Source organism: Portunus trituberculatus, chromosome 19 (assembly GCF_017591435.1).
Source record: "Portunus trituberculatus isolate SZX2019 chromosome 19, ASM1759143v1, whole genome shotgun sequence".
NCBI lineage: Eukaryota > Metazoa > Arthropoda > Malacostraca > Decapoda > Portunidae > Portunus > Portunus trituberculatus.
In genome coordinates this window covers 6,445,001-6,460,000 of record NC_059273.1, presented here as the reverse complement: position 1 = coordinate 6,460,000, position 15,000 = coordinate 6,445,001, and the positions used below count along the sequence as shown (strand labels likewise).

Sequence of the window (15,000 nt, the reverse complement as noted above, 5' to 3'; positions counted from 1 at the left end):
CACTCTCAGCTCCACTGGATTCTGCTCCGTCTGGAAAAAATAATAATAAATAGATGAATGAATAATTAATACTCTAAGCATCTCCAGTATACTTTTATTTTTCAGAGTTTTTAGCAACTTTGCAGCACGAGTGATGAATTATTCATGCAATCCTAATGCCTCCATGACAAAAAAATAGATGAAAATTTTATTTACTAACTAGATTACCAAAGGATTATATGTCTGTTGTTGATTCAGTTTGACACGTTCTCGTGTGGTGACGAGTAAACTTTCGATTCTCCCGGAACCTCGTGGCCTCGTGTGCCGCCACAAGAACATGTCTGTGTTGTCATAAGGAAAATAACACGTAACCTGGCGACAGGAGCGTCAATATGTGATTCTGTGCAGCGGTGGCGTTAGTGTGTCTGTCTGACGTGACTCAAATCTGTGTGTGTGTGTGTGTGTATACTGGTCACTGTAATAGTGTTCTCCCTGCGCCGCTCCTGTCCTTCCCCTCCCACCACCAACACACCGCCACGCCGACCTAAACATCAGCATACTGTTCTCCCTTACACTTTCCCTCATTTCCCCAGTGACGTGTAACGCTCTGCTTATCACAAACACACACACACACACACACACACACACACACACACACACACACACACACACACACACACACACACACACACACACACACACGAAAAACTTACTCTTCCTACATTTGGCAGCAATTATGTTAATTTGATAATTGCCCTCCTAATTAAGTTTCGTCGTGTTACTGAATTATAGAGGAGAGCTGTACGGCAGCGTTCCCCGGGCCATTGGGCCAGGCGCGGCCAGCCCGCCTGATTAAAGGCGTTGTGATGCCCCACTCTTCTTCCTTACCTAGCGCGCGCACACACACACACACACACACACACACACACACACACACACACACACACACACACACACACACACACACACACAGAGAGAGAGAGAGAGAGAGAGAGAGAGGAACAATGAGAAACCCCGGTGTACTTCTCTTCATGGTGAACCAACACAAGTGATCACCAATCATTTCTATCATTTTTCTCTTATTATTCAGTTAGTGAGTGTCACGTCGCAGCCTTTGCCTCGCCTCCCACCCTCCACTCATTTCATCAAACACTTCACACGCAGAAGCATTGCCTCGCATCTTAATTGCATTTATATCATGAATTACCGTCAAAGGTTATGTGAGATAATCTATTTTTTTAATACAATATTTGCTGATAGATCTCATAATGTTCAAGTGGCGAGTAGCGCTGCGGTTGTTCAGGTTTAAGAGGAATCGTGAAGTGGTGAAGTGGTTCATTGGTGAGTGGCGAGTCTTTGAGGGGACAGGAATTCACTTCCTCGCTGGCTGGCATCACACTGTGCTCGACATGGCAGCCTTTGATGATTTACGTTCAGTAACTCAAAAGCCTCATGAAGCGGGTCGTGTAGCCTAGAAATAGCGGTTAAATAGAGGAATAGTAACGAGCAATGCAGGAGCCAGTTACCCGCCCTGGAGACTATCACAGGCTAACTATTCACTAATAAACCCTCGGGAACCCGAAATTGTCCTACTCCCAAGCGACTCGTGCAAAGAAAACGGGAGGTACAGCACAGGGTCGTGTCGTGCGGCCCAGCCTATATCAGCAGACACACACACACACACACACACACACACACACGTCCCTCCATCACCTCTCACCCACTGCATTTTTATTCTTTACCCTCAGATTAGCTTTTCGTTTTCCTCTCGTCCGCCGCCGCCGCCGCCTCCATTATCTCCCCTCCCCTCTGGCAGCTGACTGAGTAATCTTGGTCGCCCATATTTTCCGCATGTTTGCCCTGAATGTATTAATCACAGGGAGGCAACGAGGGCGCCGCGGAGGGTGGCGAGGCGCGGCAGGGAGTGAGTCAGGGTGCGACAGAAGAGTGTAGGGAAGAAAGATAAGAGTAAATGGGAAAATAATAAACAAAGATAAGAGTAAATAAATAGAGAAGAATAGTAAGTCATTTCTGCCCTCTCTCTCTCTCTCTCTCTCTCTCTCTCTCTCTCTCTCTCTCTCTCTCTCTCTCTCTCTCTCTCTCCGTTCCGTATTCAGAAACGCTCTCCTCTCTCACCACGACTATTTTCCAAGGCCATAGAGATGATTAGCGGGGTTTTTCAAGAGTGTTTCTCCAGTTAATAATGTAGAATTATTATCAAACTGCCTCTACTGTAGAACGTTAAAAAGACCTTATAAACTCTCTCTCTCTCTCTCTCTCTCTCTCTCTCTCTCTCTCTCTCTCTCTCTCTCTCTCTCTCTCTCTCTCTCTCTCTCTCTCTCTCTCTTTAGCTTGCTCCAGGATAAACACGTATCACGAGAACAATTGGTGGAAAAAAGATTGAGAAAGGTTTTGAATATTCGTTTTATTTGGATACATTTTTCAATAGCTGCTGTCATCACACCCTTGGTTCCACTCTCGCTTTATGCAGTATTTTCTTCCCTGACTTTATTCTCGTAGCGGTGATTGTGTGTCAGGCACCTCGAAAGCCGCCGAAAGATTCCGATTTTTTGTACTTATATGGCTAAAAAATTCTCCCTCTCTTTCTTTGTATCTGGAAATTACTTAGTTCCTTAGAAATTTGCTTGTAATTACTTCGAAATATTGTGATTATTTAGGATGTTAGGAGAGACATTAGTGTTCAGTTTTCCCAATTATTTCCTTCACGATCTCTCTTCAGCGTCCTCCTGTTCTGTGTAGTATTCCTCTCTATTCTCTATTTGTCCCTTGTACTGTCTCTCTTCATTGGTCTTCTACATTTCTACACTTTTTCTCACAATCCCTATTCGTCTTAAACTGGTCCTCTCCATCATTCTTATCAATGTCCTTATATTAATCCTCTTATTTCTCCCTCTGTCTCTTATACCCTCAATTACTTCTTTTACCTGTTCCTCTTTCCCTTATACCCTCTATCGTTCTTATCATTGTCCTTATGTTACTTCTCTTACCTGTCCCTCCGTCCTATTATTCCTTTCTTCCGTCCCTTCGTCCCCTCCATTCTCCAATTCCAGCTTCCCTCTTTGCTCTGTGTACTATTCCGCTCCATCTCTTCACTTCATTCTTACTTAATCCTTCTCCACTGCCTTGCTTTCCCACCACCTCCACGAGTCCTCATCAACCACTTGTTCCCTGTAATAAAATATTCTTTTCCCAAGGACGTCTAGTTATTAGGCGGAGGTGACGAGCGACATGCTGTTTCTCTAAGTTAATGAGTATGTCGTTTTCATTCGTTGTGTGAGTAAACAGACTAACACAAATTTATGAACTAACGCCGTAAAATACAAGAGAAAAGTGATGCTGGATAGAGAATATTGTAAAAAGGTGAAAGTGCCAGAAGCTGTATTATTTGAATTAGTGAAATAAACATTGACGTAAATAATATGGAAACAAAGTGATGAGTCAAACAGATGTAATTATAGATTGAGGCAACAACAGGTAGGAAAAAGTTTAAACTGCCGCTTTGTTTTTTATGGAAGCGAGAACTTTATGAGCTAGAAATATAAATAACCAAGTGAAAGAATCATATGACTTCAAATATTTCTTTTTTTTTTTTTTTTTTGTCACAACGATGGTGACGGCAAAGGTGAGGGGCGTGTGACGGGAGGGAATATGTGACGGTCATTGGCACTTACTATACAGACAGCTTGGCTCCTGACGCCTCATCTTCTGTCATTAGTTACCATTGTGGTGTATGGTCATCGTCTGAACTTTTCTCTGCCACATTGCCTCAGCTACATTGATTGCCGTCTTAACTCTATTCTTCCCATGTGTTTTCCTTCGTATTCCTCCTGTTGTTAATCTCGCTCGGATTTTTTCCTTCACGCTGACTAGAAACAATATCAGCATAGATTTATGTAATGCATTGTCTGTTGTGTGCAGTCTTGCTGTGGTTTACGCGTATATTCTGAAACGCTTTGCTCTCTCACCATCACTGTTTTCCAAAGGCTCTAGTTGAAGATATCCAAGCTTTCAAGGGTATTTTTATGGTTCTAGTGATGGATTAGCAAAATTTCTGGTTTATTAGAAGGAGAAAATGTCTTGAAAACCCGGCTAGTCGTCTCTGTGGCCTTGGAAAATTGTCGTGGTGAGAGAGCAAGACGTTTCTGAATATGGCCGTCACTGATTCCAACCTCCTCGAGTCTGGCAACCTCGCGCCACGCCTCTATATGTCATCCTCGGCTCGCTGCTCCAAACGCTTCCTATTATGTCCCTTTTTCTGCCCCAGTAACAGAATGACCCTCGCTGCGCAGTGAACGAGTGGCCTACGAGGATATATCATTGAGCTCTTCACCGACTAGCACCGCAGCAGTATGTGTGTGTGTGTGTGTGTGTGTGTGTGTGTGTGTGTGTGTGTGTGTGTGTGTGTTCGTGTGTCAGAACAAAGTGCTGCACTGTTCTATTAATCATGGCGTACATTTATTTGTTTCACTGGGACCGGCTTACGGTGCATAAGTACTGCACACACACACACACACACACACACACACACACACACACACACACACACACACACACACACACACAGCATTACGGTCGGTGCTGGTACACTTTCCATTTAAGATGCAGAGAATTCTAGGCTGGGTTCTCACCGCCATGGAGTGCTGTCCGCTCAGTATTTTGAGCAGTTATAGAACCTTAACGCACTGTACAGGCGGCTCTCCACTTGAAGCAGCCTTTCTACTCTTACTTTTACGTAGAGCGACATTTCAACTCAAAAATTTAAACAGATAAATATTAGAAGTCATTCCTCCTTCCTCCATCCCATTTTCTGTCCGCCTCTCTATCTCTACTGTCTTCTCGTTTCTACAATTCTTAAACAGTCTCCCAATGGCTTCCATCTAACTAACCTCCTCTCCGTCTCTCTCTCTCTCTCTCTCTCTCTCTCTCTCTCTCTCTCTCTCTCTCTCTCTCTCTCTCTCTTATCAAAAATAAATGTAAGAAAACTACTTTATCGACCAGGAAGCAGACTGTACATGGCATGTTACATACATGCTCAAAATTCTAGACAAAGCAAGGTTTCTTAGCAGTTCCCTTCAAGAACATTAGTAAACTGAATGTCATTTCTTGAACGTAGCACAGACTATGGATGCCTGGCGGGGCGAGGCGCGTCATCAGCAGCAGCAGCAGCAGCGAGGAGAATGGAATAAGGTCTTGTTGGAGTGTACTGTAGGTACTGTTGTCCCACGTGAGCCACACAGCGAAGCGGGTCAGTGAGAGCCTGCCTCACAGACCCGGTCTGTCTTGCACCGACGCGGGTTTTACCAGACATTCCTGCCATGCCACCTGCAGCGTGTGAGGGGCGGCACACCCCACGCCTGGCCGCCACACCTTTAACTCGCTGCACATCCCGCTGCCGGCGCCGCCGCCGCGCGAGGCAGGTGTGCTATGAGGGGAGCTGTGGCGGATGTGTCATTGTATTTGATTTGATTCTCCCCAGCGAGCTTTGGTGGACAGTGTCCTGCGAGGGTCAACGTTTCCCCAAACATGTTTGTGAAATATTTACGGGAGTAATGCGCAACATGTTCCAGCTTGATGTATGTGTTGTGTCCGGTGTGTGTATATTTTACCGAACATTTCCAGTCATGAATTAGTGTGACGCTATAATAATTTAAAATCAGTTAGGTACAGGTAAATGCTGATTACACTCAATTATTTACCTTCGTTCATAATTTTAATACAAAAATAGTTTTATTACTGTTTTTTTAAGACAGACACCAGAGACATAAAAAAAATCAAAATGTTGGTGGCATGTGAGGGAAGCTGAAGTGTTGCATGACCAGAGTCTTGAACGTCACTGGATGGAGATGGTGACAGGTAACGGTGACTCGCGCGTATCATTATCTCATTGACGGCTCACTCAATACTTGTCCCACGGTCCAGATATATTATATTTATCTGGACCGTGACTTGTCCTTCATCGACCCAAGCAGCGACGAGAGTGAGAGTGAGAGTGAGCGCACAATGAGCTTTAGTGTGACGCCTGCAGGATGCCCCAGGCAGCGGGGCGGCAGGGTGACGGGGTGGAGACTGCCTGAGGCTGCGGGAGAGGCGAGGCAGGACGCGTGGGGTGTTGAGGTTGGAAGCACCGCTGAAAAGGCGACGCTTTGTTAGAAAATGAGAGAGAGAGAGAGAGAGAGAGAGAGAGAGAGAGAGAGAGAGAGAGAGAGACAGACAGACAGACAGACAGACAGACACACAGACAGACAGAATCGGTTTCCATCAAGATCATTGACCATTAGTAGTTTTTCTTTCATTCTTTTTCTTTTAATGTGAGAGAATACCTGGCCAGGGGCAAAGTTGCGAGGAAAAGCTCTCTGGAAATGCCTGTCACTAGAATCTAGATAGAGGTCAGAAAGGATCATCGAAAGTTCTGAAGAGTTCGAATCTTAGGAAGAAAAAGTTACCAAAACATGCCTAAATACCAAGGCATGAAACGGATGGAAGTCTTAGAAAAGAAAAAATCAGATCCCTCAAGAAAGCAAAAAAGAAAAGACAGACTTTAGAGGAGCAGCTTCTGGCGAGGCGTACTTGGGGACAAGCGAGGAGTTACGGAGAATGGCCAACCCATATAGAGAGCAGAGCAACTCCGGGCGTGCAAAGAAGCAGGCGTGGCAGGAGGAGGAGCGGAAGGAAGAAGAAACTATGATCAGAGAGCGAGAAGCAGACAGGCGGGGTGCAAGTGGAGAACAAAAAAATAAACGGAGAAAAGCAGGAAGAGGGATAAATGGGGTGTGGAGTGTGCGAGGTGGGAAGAGGAAAGGAGAGGCGACTCTGCTACGCTGGTGATATTTTTCCTCTGAGTTAGGGCGGTGGTAGCGACGGGCAGTGTTACCACGGCAGCAGCGAGGGTTATATATTGCTTGCGGTGTGTCTTACGGGGTGTGTGAGGGCGGGAAGGGACGGGGAACGGTGTGTTAAGGTGAGGAGTGGGACGGGTAGGCCGGGGCAGGGAGGGGTGGGGCGGGACGGGGAGGGAGGAACCAGAAAACCAACCCAAAATATGGTGTGTGCACGGGACTCCTTCCCTCTTTTGTCTCCATCTGGTGTCTGCAAATGAGAAGCTTCAGGTCATCTTGAAAATACGCATGTTTTCTTGCTTTTCTTTTTCAAAGGAAGGTCAGTTATTTTTATCCAGCCTGTCTGACTCTTTCAGTCGTGCAGCAAGAAATAAATTGATTCCCAGGTTAATTTCAAAATGTTAGCTGGATTTGCTTTCCCTTTCTTTGTCATTTTCTCCTATTTCTATTGACTTTTTCCAGTCGATCTCATGCGTTCGTTCAGCAGTTGAAATAAATAAAGGACTTTTAAATTATTTTTTTTCGTTCACGTTCAACTCTCAACCTTTGCTGCTGAGGTAAACATTTACAGCGTAGACTCAATACTCCAAATACTTCACTCAGGGAAGAGAAAATTTGTTAAATAAGAGCAGTTGCAAGAGAGAGAGAGAGAGAGAGAGAGAGAGAGAGAGAGAGAGAGAGAGAGAGAGAGAGAGAGAGAGAGTTATACAGTATTTCGATTCTGATACAAAATATACGAAAAAATGTTTTTCAAGAGAGAGAAAAACTGTCTACGAAAACAAAACCACACTATTTTTAACTTTCACTTCCGTTTTTTTTTTCTCTCTTTCTCTTTCTTTCTCACCCACACGTGCAAGCGAGAGGCGGCTGTTTTTCGACTTGTTGGAGCGAAATGTCGAGTTTTGTATATAATGGACTTTTAAAATGAGCCGGGTGACCTTTCAGACTGGTATCGGCTCTTGAGGCGCCGTGACCTGGGAGTGATATGGAGCATTTCCTGGCGCGGCTCGTTGTGTTGAGCAGGGAAGGAGCGAGACGAGAAGAGAAGGCTGGGGAGAAACTTTTTAAACTGAATATACCGAGAGAGAGAGAGAGAGAGAGAGAGAGAGAGAGAGAGAGAGAGAGAGAGAGAGAGAGACGCATACATATATACAGTCTTACATACATAAATACATACATAAATACATGAAAAGACGCAGATAGACAACAAATATTCAAGAAAGGGACATGCACTGACAGACAACGAAAAAAATATACTCGTGCATACAGTGGAACGATGACAGACAGACAGACACACACACACAAACACACACACACACAAAAAAAAACAAAGAAAAGAAAGTGGAAGAGACGAAAGGGTGTCACGTAGAACACACACACACACACACACACACACACACACACACACACACACACACACACACACACACACACACACACACACACACACACACACACACACACACACACACACACACACACACACACACACACACACACACACACGCGTACAAAACAGACACGTGCCGAAAGCTTTGCTTGTTTCCAATGGATTTAGTTAGGAGAGTTGTAGCTCGCACCTGTCTCACCTGGGTAGACTCCCAATTAGCAACACCTGACTCTCACCTTTTCCGAGTGGCGTTTGTCCCCCGTTCACCTGCTGGCCTCCACGCCCCCTCCCGCCCACGACCCACGCCACTCCTCGCCCCGCATCCCCACCCTGGCATAGAGTCAAGCTCGTTCATAGCTTTGAGCACCTTCCCATATTTCAACATCCGTTTTTCCTCATGTGAGAGAGAGAGAGAGAGAGAGAGAGAGAGAGAGAGAGAGAGAGAGAGAGAGAGAGAGACTGACAGGTTGATTGGCGTAAAAAATTCACACATAAAATACATATCTTTGTGAGAAATGCCTCTGTCCTTTGTCACATACGTATACACGGTAAAATGCACACACACACACACACACACACACACACACACACACACACACACACACACACACACACACACACACACACACACACACACACACACACACACACACACACACACACACACACACACACACACACACACACACACACACACACACACACACACACACACACACACACACACACACACACACACACACACGTCTGTATGATAATGCTGATAGACAGAAATTCCCTTCACGTCCCCGTAATAATTCTGACTCCAAGGATTCCCGAAATTCAGAATTCAGTAATAGGGTTCCCCACACACACACACACACACACACACACACACACACACACACACACACACACACACACACACACACACACACACACACACACACACACACAAAGGAGCATTCATGGATAGGTAACAGTGGGTTCAAAATTTAGCAGTCTCCATTAAGGTACCGAGTCATGTTCGTGTTGAATACATAAAATAGTGGAGATCTCTTAAATAAACCTCAAGTACAGTTCCTAAGCCTATGAGAAGGAGGAGGAAGAGCAGGAGAAGGAGGAAGAAGATTGGAAGATTGTTGAGGGAATGTAAAAGAGAGGAACGGAAAGAAGCGAAGAACGAGAAAAGGAGAACTGACAGCTTCTATGCAGAGGAGGAATACTGAATCGCAGGAAGAGAAGGAAGGAAGGGATAGAGAAAAAGAAAAAATGGAGAAGAAGAAATTGTAGAGGAAGGATGATGACAAAAACGACAGCGAAGAAAAAATAAGGAAAGAAATAGAAAATAACAACGAAAAAGGAGCCTAAATAACAAGTGGAAGAAGAAAACAACAGATGTGAATAACAGAATGAGAGAGACGACGCTGATAAACCCTACGAGACACCAAAGGAGGAGGAAGAGGAGGAACAGGAGGAGTATTAGCACCACTACTACCACCCACCACCACCACCACCACCACCACCACCACCACCACCACCACCACCACCATCACCAGCTGAGAGGCAAGAGGTGGACAAGACATGATAGAATGGAAATTGAAGGAAAATAGAGGTCACTACTGCCTCCGATGGCTTCACAGGTTACCCTCAACTGTGACTTGGGATTAACCTCAGCGGGAGTGGCGGAATAAGGGCGCGGCGTGGCTAGGACTGCAGTTTATGTGGGTGTGTGGACCGCCTCGTCTTGCCTCTCCTCGCCTCGCCTTGCCTCGTCTCGTCTCGTCTCGTCTCGCCTCGGCCTGACGCGTCCCAGGTCTGTCCAGCGGTCCAGATGAGTTTCTTCCGAGTGAATTTGCACCGAATTGAATAAAGCTAGAGAGAGAGAGAGAGAGGGGCGTTAAAGGGTGAGGGGGATCTTTTTGCAGTCCGCCACTTCTCTTTTCAAGTATCTTTTTTTTTATTATACTTCATTTATTTTCTTCCTTTCTTTATTTACTTATTTTGTTTTTATGTATGTTTAAAACATTTTTACTCTCTCCTCCCGTCTTTCTCCTTCCCCTCTCTCTCTCTCTCTCTCTCTCTCTCTCTCTCTCTCTCTCTCTCTCTCTCTCTCTCCACGCGGTAAAGTTCTCTCAGCATGTTTATCTGTACTGTTTACACGCCGCGTCGCCATAATGGAAGGAGCGTTTGAAGTCGGTTTCATTGAAAAATGCCGCAAAAAGCCCGCCAGTTTACTCTTGAGTGTTCGTGGAAGTTTGAGGGAAAAAATTGTTTAATATTTTACGCAGAAAAAAAATAATAAGTCCATCAAAGTTTGGATTTACCTTTGGTCTTTTTTATTCTCTGATGTTTGTTTATGTGTCTCAGAAAGTAAGGGAAACGGAAATGTTGCCTAAATTTGCAAGACATTCGAAGTTGAATCCATGATTTATTCAGGAGAGGAAGAATTTATCGCGTGAAAAGAAAAAATTGAAATAAGTCTACCTTGGTGTAATTTTCTTCTGGAAGGATAAGAATTCCCTCTCATAAACCACGCCCAGAGGAGGAGAAGGCGCGGCAGCACACCCTTCCAGGCGCCTCAGCATGGGTGGCACGGCGCTCAAGCTGGGAAACAAAGCGCCATGTTGAAGGACAATATGGTGTGTACAGGGCCACACCGTCGCCTAGGAGGATGTCTCAGTTATATTTCCTATGAAACATTTATGGATTGTAAGGTTTTATGCATCACCGCTATCAATAAGATAATATTTTGTTTTTCTCTCCTTGTATTCAGTGTCGCGGTGACGCCTCGGGACAGTGAAGTGGTGACGTGGTGGACGAAAATGATCAGCCTGTGTCTGCCGGCCTTGCATCTCTTCTCTAACCCAGCCTTCCATGGGACTCCAGAACAAGGAAACTCTTAACCTTGACCCTGCTGTGACCTTGGCTCTGGCAAGGTAAGAGTTGGGATTTTTCCAGTAGGGAGCACCAGACTTTCCCAGCGGGAGACTCCAGCTGCAGGATGTATGATCTGCTGCACCATTCACACCTCACACCTCACACCTCACACTTCACACTTCCCACGCTCATCTTACACCTGGACTAAATAGCCAATCTTTATATATCTATCTGTTTATAAATCAATCTATCTATCTATCTATCTAGCTAGCTATCCATCTATCCATCCATCTATCTATCTATCTATCTATCTATCTATCTATCTATATATATATATATATATATATATATCTATATATATATATATATATATATATATATATATATATATATATATATATATATATATATATATATATATATATATATATATATATATATATATATATATATATATATATATATGTGTGTGTGTGTGTGTGTGTGTGTGTGTGTGTGTGTGTGTGTGTGTGTGTGTGTGTGTGTGTGTGTGTGTGTGTGTGTGTGTGTGTGTGTGTGTGTGTGTGTGTGTGTGTGTGTGTGTGTGTAGTTATATAAAAAACAAAAGAAATCATCGTGTGTGGTGTGTGAATCACGCACAATGAGTGTATAGGTGTTGTCATTGGCCTGTCACCGCACCGCCTCAGACGTCGAGGTGAAGAGGATGACCGCCGGTGCCATGCGTGTCACCCGTGGCCGGTGCATGGTGCGTCACGCCGCCAAGTAGTGTGGTTCACTTAGCAAATATCACACAACATAAACATAATACTCAAAATACTCAAAGGTCGACGCGTGCGCCTGTAAGAGTGAAGAGAAGCCAGCAGGCTGCAGTGGGAGGATGATGTGACTGATGTCCAAATGAGTGGTGGTGGAGGCAGCTGTCTGACACTCACTACTTCACAAAGACTGAAGCCTTGTCTTGCTCACGTTGTTCGCGCCGCCACTCACCCCCAGCCAGCCCTGTGCTGCCCATGGACATCACTGCCCACCTGTCTAGGACTGTTCCCTCATTAATAGTTTTTCCCTTATCTTATCAGTCCGTCTTGTCCCGCCTCAGCCTGGCGTGTGTTTCTCATGGGCGTCTTGCTTTAGGCTACTAACAAGGCAGAAGGGACGAGGCTCCCAGGCGGCTTTCAGAAATTATATTGGGGCCTGAAGGTAATTAATTACATACATGCAGCGATGTATAGGAATGAGGTAGAGGCACCAAGGCGTGGAGTGGGATAAGAGACAGGAGGCCGCGAGCTGCGAGCAGCGAGCCCAGGGCCACACGCCATCACAATTAGATTAACTTGGCGTAGCACCCTTGGCCAAACCTAATTTACTGTCAATAAAGACCCAAAGTAGGTCATTTTTTCAGACATGTACTATATTACATTAATTACTTCTATGATGTTTTTTCTCCTTTCCCAATATAATACTAGGAGTCTGTGTCACTTAATCCAGGAGCTATGACGTTCTCTTCTCTCGTTAGGTGGTGACGAGTGAACTTTATCATTAATTCAACAACTGTTCAGTCTCACTTGAAAGATCGAGACTTCTTAATGAATAGTTTTGTTGGTGGGAGAGTACGAGAAAAAAAAACAAGGGCTTCGCTGAATAAAGCAATGGAAGGGAGACTGCTTTGAAGATTTGGCTTAGGAAAATCTAGGATGAGCAACTTGGAGAAGCTGGCGGAGGAAGTGACTCGGGGACAGGTTGAAGTGATTAGAAAGGGAGGAGAGATTACAGGTGCTGTGAGGCTCCTGTAAGGGCGAGTGTTGCCGGGAGAATCGCCGCTGGGTTTAGTCGATCGGTGGTGGTGAGATGACGTGGCGGAGCGGTGCCTGTTTAATTAAGGGGAAGTGGCGGAGGGGAAGTGGTGATGGTGAGCGGATGGTAATGGTCGAGTGGTGGTGATGGTGGTGCTAGTGGTGGTGGTGGCGGTGGTGGTGGTGGTGGTAGTGAGGATGATGGTGGAGAGAAAAGAGGAAAATAAGAGGAAGGAATATAAGAAGTGACTGTAAAATGTTGAATTTTTCATCTCTATGAGAGAGAGAGAGAGAGAGAGAGAGAGAGAGAGAGAGAGAGAGAGAGAGAGAACTAAACAAGGAGTGGAAGAAATAGAAAAAGATACGAAATTTTGCAGTTTAAAGGAAAACACTAGCATCTCTCTCTCTCTCTCTCTCTCTCTCTCTCTCTCTCTCTCTCTCTCTCTCTCTCTCTCTCTCTCTCTCTCTCTCTCTCTCTCTCTCTCTCGCTCCACCTACACAGTCAGCGAGGCAAAGATCAATATCAGTTTAGAAATCTGAAAAATATACATTCACATCATCTGGGAAAGGAAAAGAAACATTCCCTGCCTGAAAACTTAATTAAAATAGGGGGAGGTATCTCACTATAATGCCAGCTTGACTTTTTCTTTTTTTCCCAGACGAGGCAAAATTTCAATAGTCGTCTGGCTGGCTCACCTCGCCTCTAACGGAGCAGGGAGTGTGATTATTCCGGCCCGTTGATATAGTTAGTGCGTAGTAATTATTCAGCAATGCATTAGGTGTTTTGCCGGGGTGTGCATTTACCTCCTGTGAAATTGCGTTATGTTGGCAGGGGTTGGTGGCGGCGGCAGGTACAGATACAGGTAGAGGTACTGGAGTGTGTGTGTGTGTGTGTGTGTGTGTGTGTGTGTGTGTGTGTGTGTGTGCGGGTGCTTTATTCAAATACTGTTATAAAATTTTAAGTGGATCTGATATACTCACGTTTTCAAACATGCAAGTTGTGTTTCATGATTCATTTCTGAGTTTGATGTCGTCTTTTAATTGTAACCCTGTGAGCGATGAGTCTAGCCTTACTTACTTACTGTACGTGGACGGTGAATAATGTTGATTACTTGACTCATATGTCCTCGAAAAAAAATGATAAAGAAATAAATAGATGAAGGTAAAAGAAAAAAACATATTCCTCCATGGCTGGGAATGACTTTTTCGCTCTGTTTACGAAGAGATTTTATTCTTCACTTTTATCTTTCCTCGTAACTTTCAGAACTTTCACTGAAAAATAAACGTGGATCTATTTTGCGTTTTCTGAAAGTTTTTTTTTTTTTTTTTTTTGCTGTTTGACCTAAATTCTAAATAAACATCAACTTATTGGAAAATCTTTCTAACAGCAACCATTGAAAATTTTGTCCAGGTTTATTTTTTAGAGGCAATCTATACCTCAAGCTTAAATAAACCATGTGAATAAGTTATATATGGATGTTAAAGATCAATAGACTCTCTCTCTCTCTCTCTCTCTCTCTCTCTCTCTCTCTCTCTCTCTCTCTCTCTCTCTCTCTCTCTCTCTCTCTCTCTCTCTCTCTCTCTGGCTTCTATTGCAGTGTAATTTATTCATGAAAGACTCGGGTGATCAATGTTTTCTGAATGGAAGCAAAAGAATGGAAATAAAAAACTGAATAATACCAAAAAAAAAAGGAAAAACAGAAGTGAGAGCAAAAATTAATATGTGCTTCCAGCAATGAACGTTAGGAAAACACAATTACACCAAACCAAACCAATTACTAACGAGTTGAAGAGTTAATTTGCGAGTAATTTTGACGTCTCTTATACCTAACACTGCTAGTTATGCACCCAAGCACATGATTCTTGCTGTGTTTCTTGAAAGTAGACAGGAAAGTGAAAATATTGAAAAATCAGGTGAAGGTAAACTAAGAGAACGAGTGAAGGAAGCTGAATAAAAATGAACATAAGGAAAGTCTGAGTTTTGATTGATTCATTAATTTCGGAAGTGAAGGACAGAAAGAAGGAAAGTGGAGAGAGAGAGAGAGAGAGAGAGAGAGAGAGAGAGAGAGAGAGAGAGAGAGAGAGAGAGAGAGAGAGAGAGAGAGAGAGATAGTTGCTAGGTGTC

The 15,000-nt window shown here is 44.3% G+C and overlaps 1 protein-coding gene across 2 annotated transcripts in view; it reads left to right on the top strand.

Annotated features, from left to right (window-relative positions):
- LOC123506058 (protein amalgam-like) overlaps nucleotides 1-15,000 on the top strand; it is a 368,181-nt gene that overhangs the window by 275,356 nt on the left and 77,825 nt on the right. For both annotated transcript variants that reach the window (XM_045257904.1, XM_045257905.1), the window contains one exon: nucleotides 10,982-11,144. The gene's annotated coding sequence lies outside the window, so the exon portion shown is untranslated. The remainder of the gene's footprint in view (nucleotides 1-10,981; nucleotides 11,145-15,000) is intronic.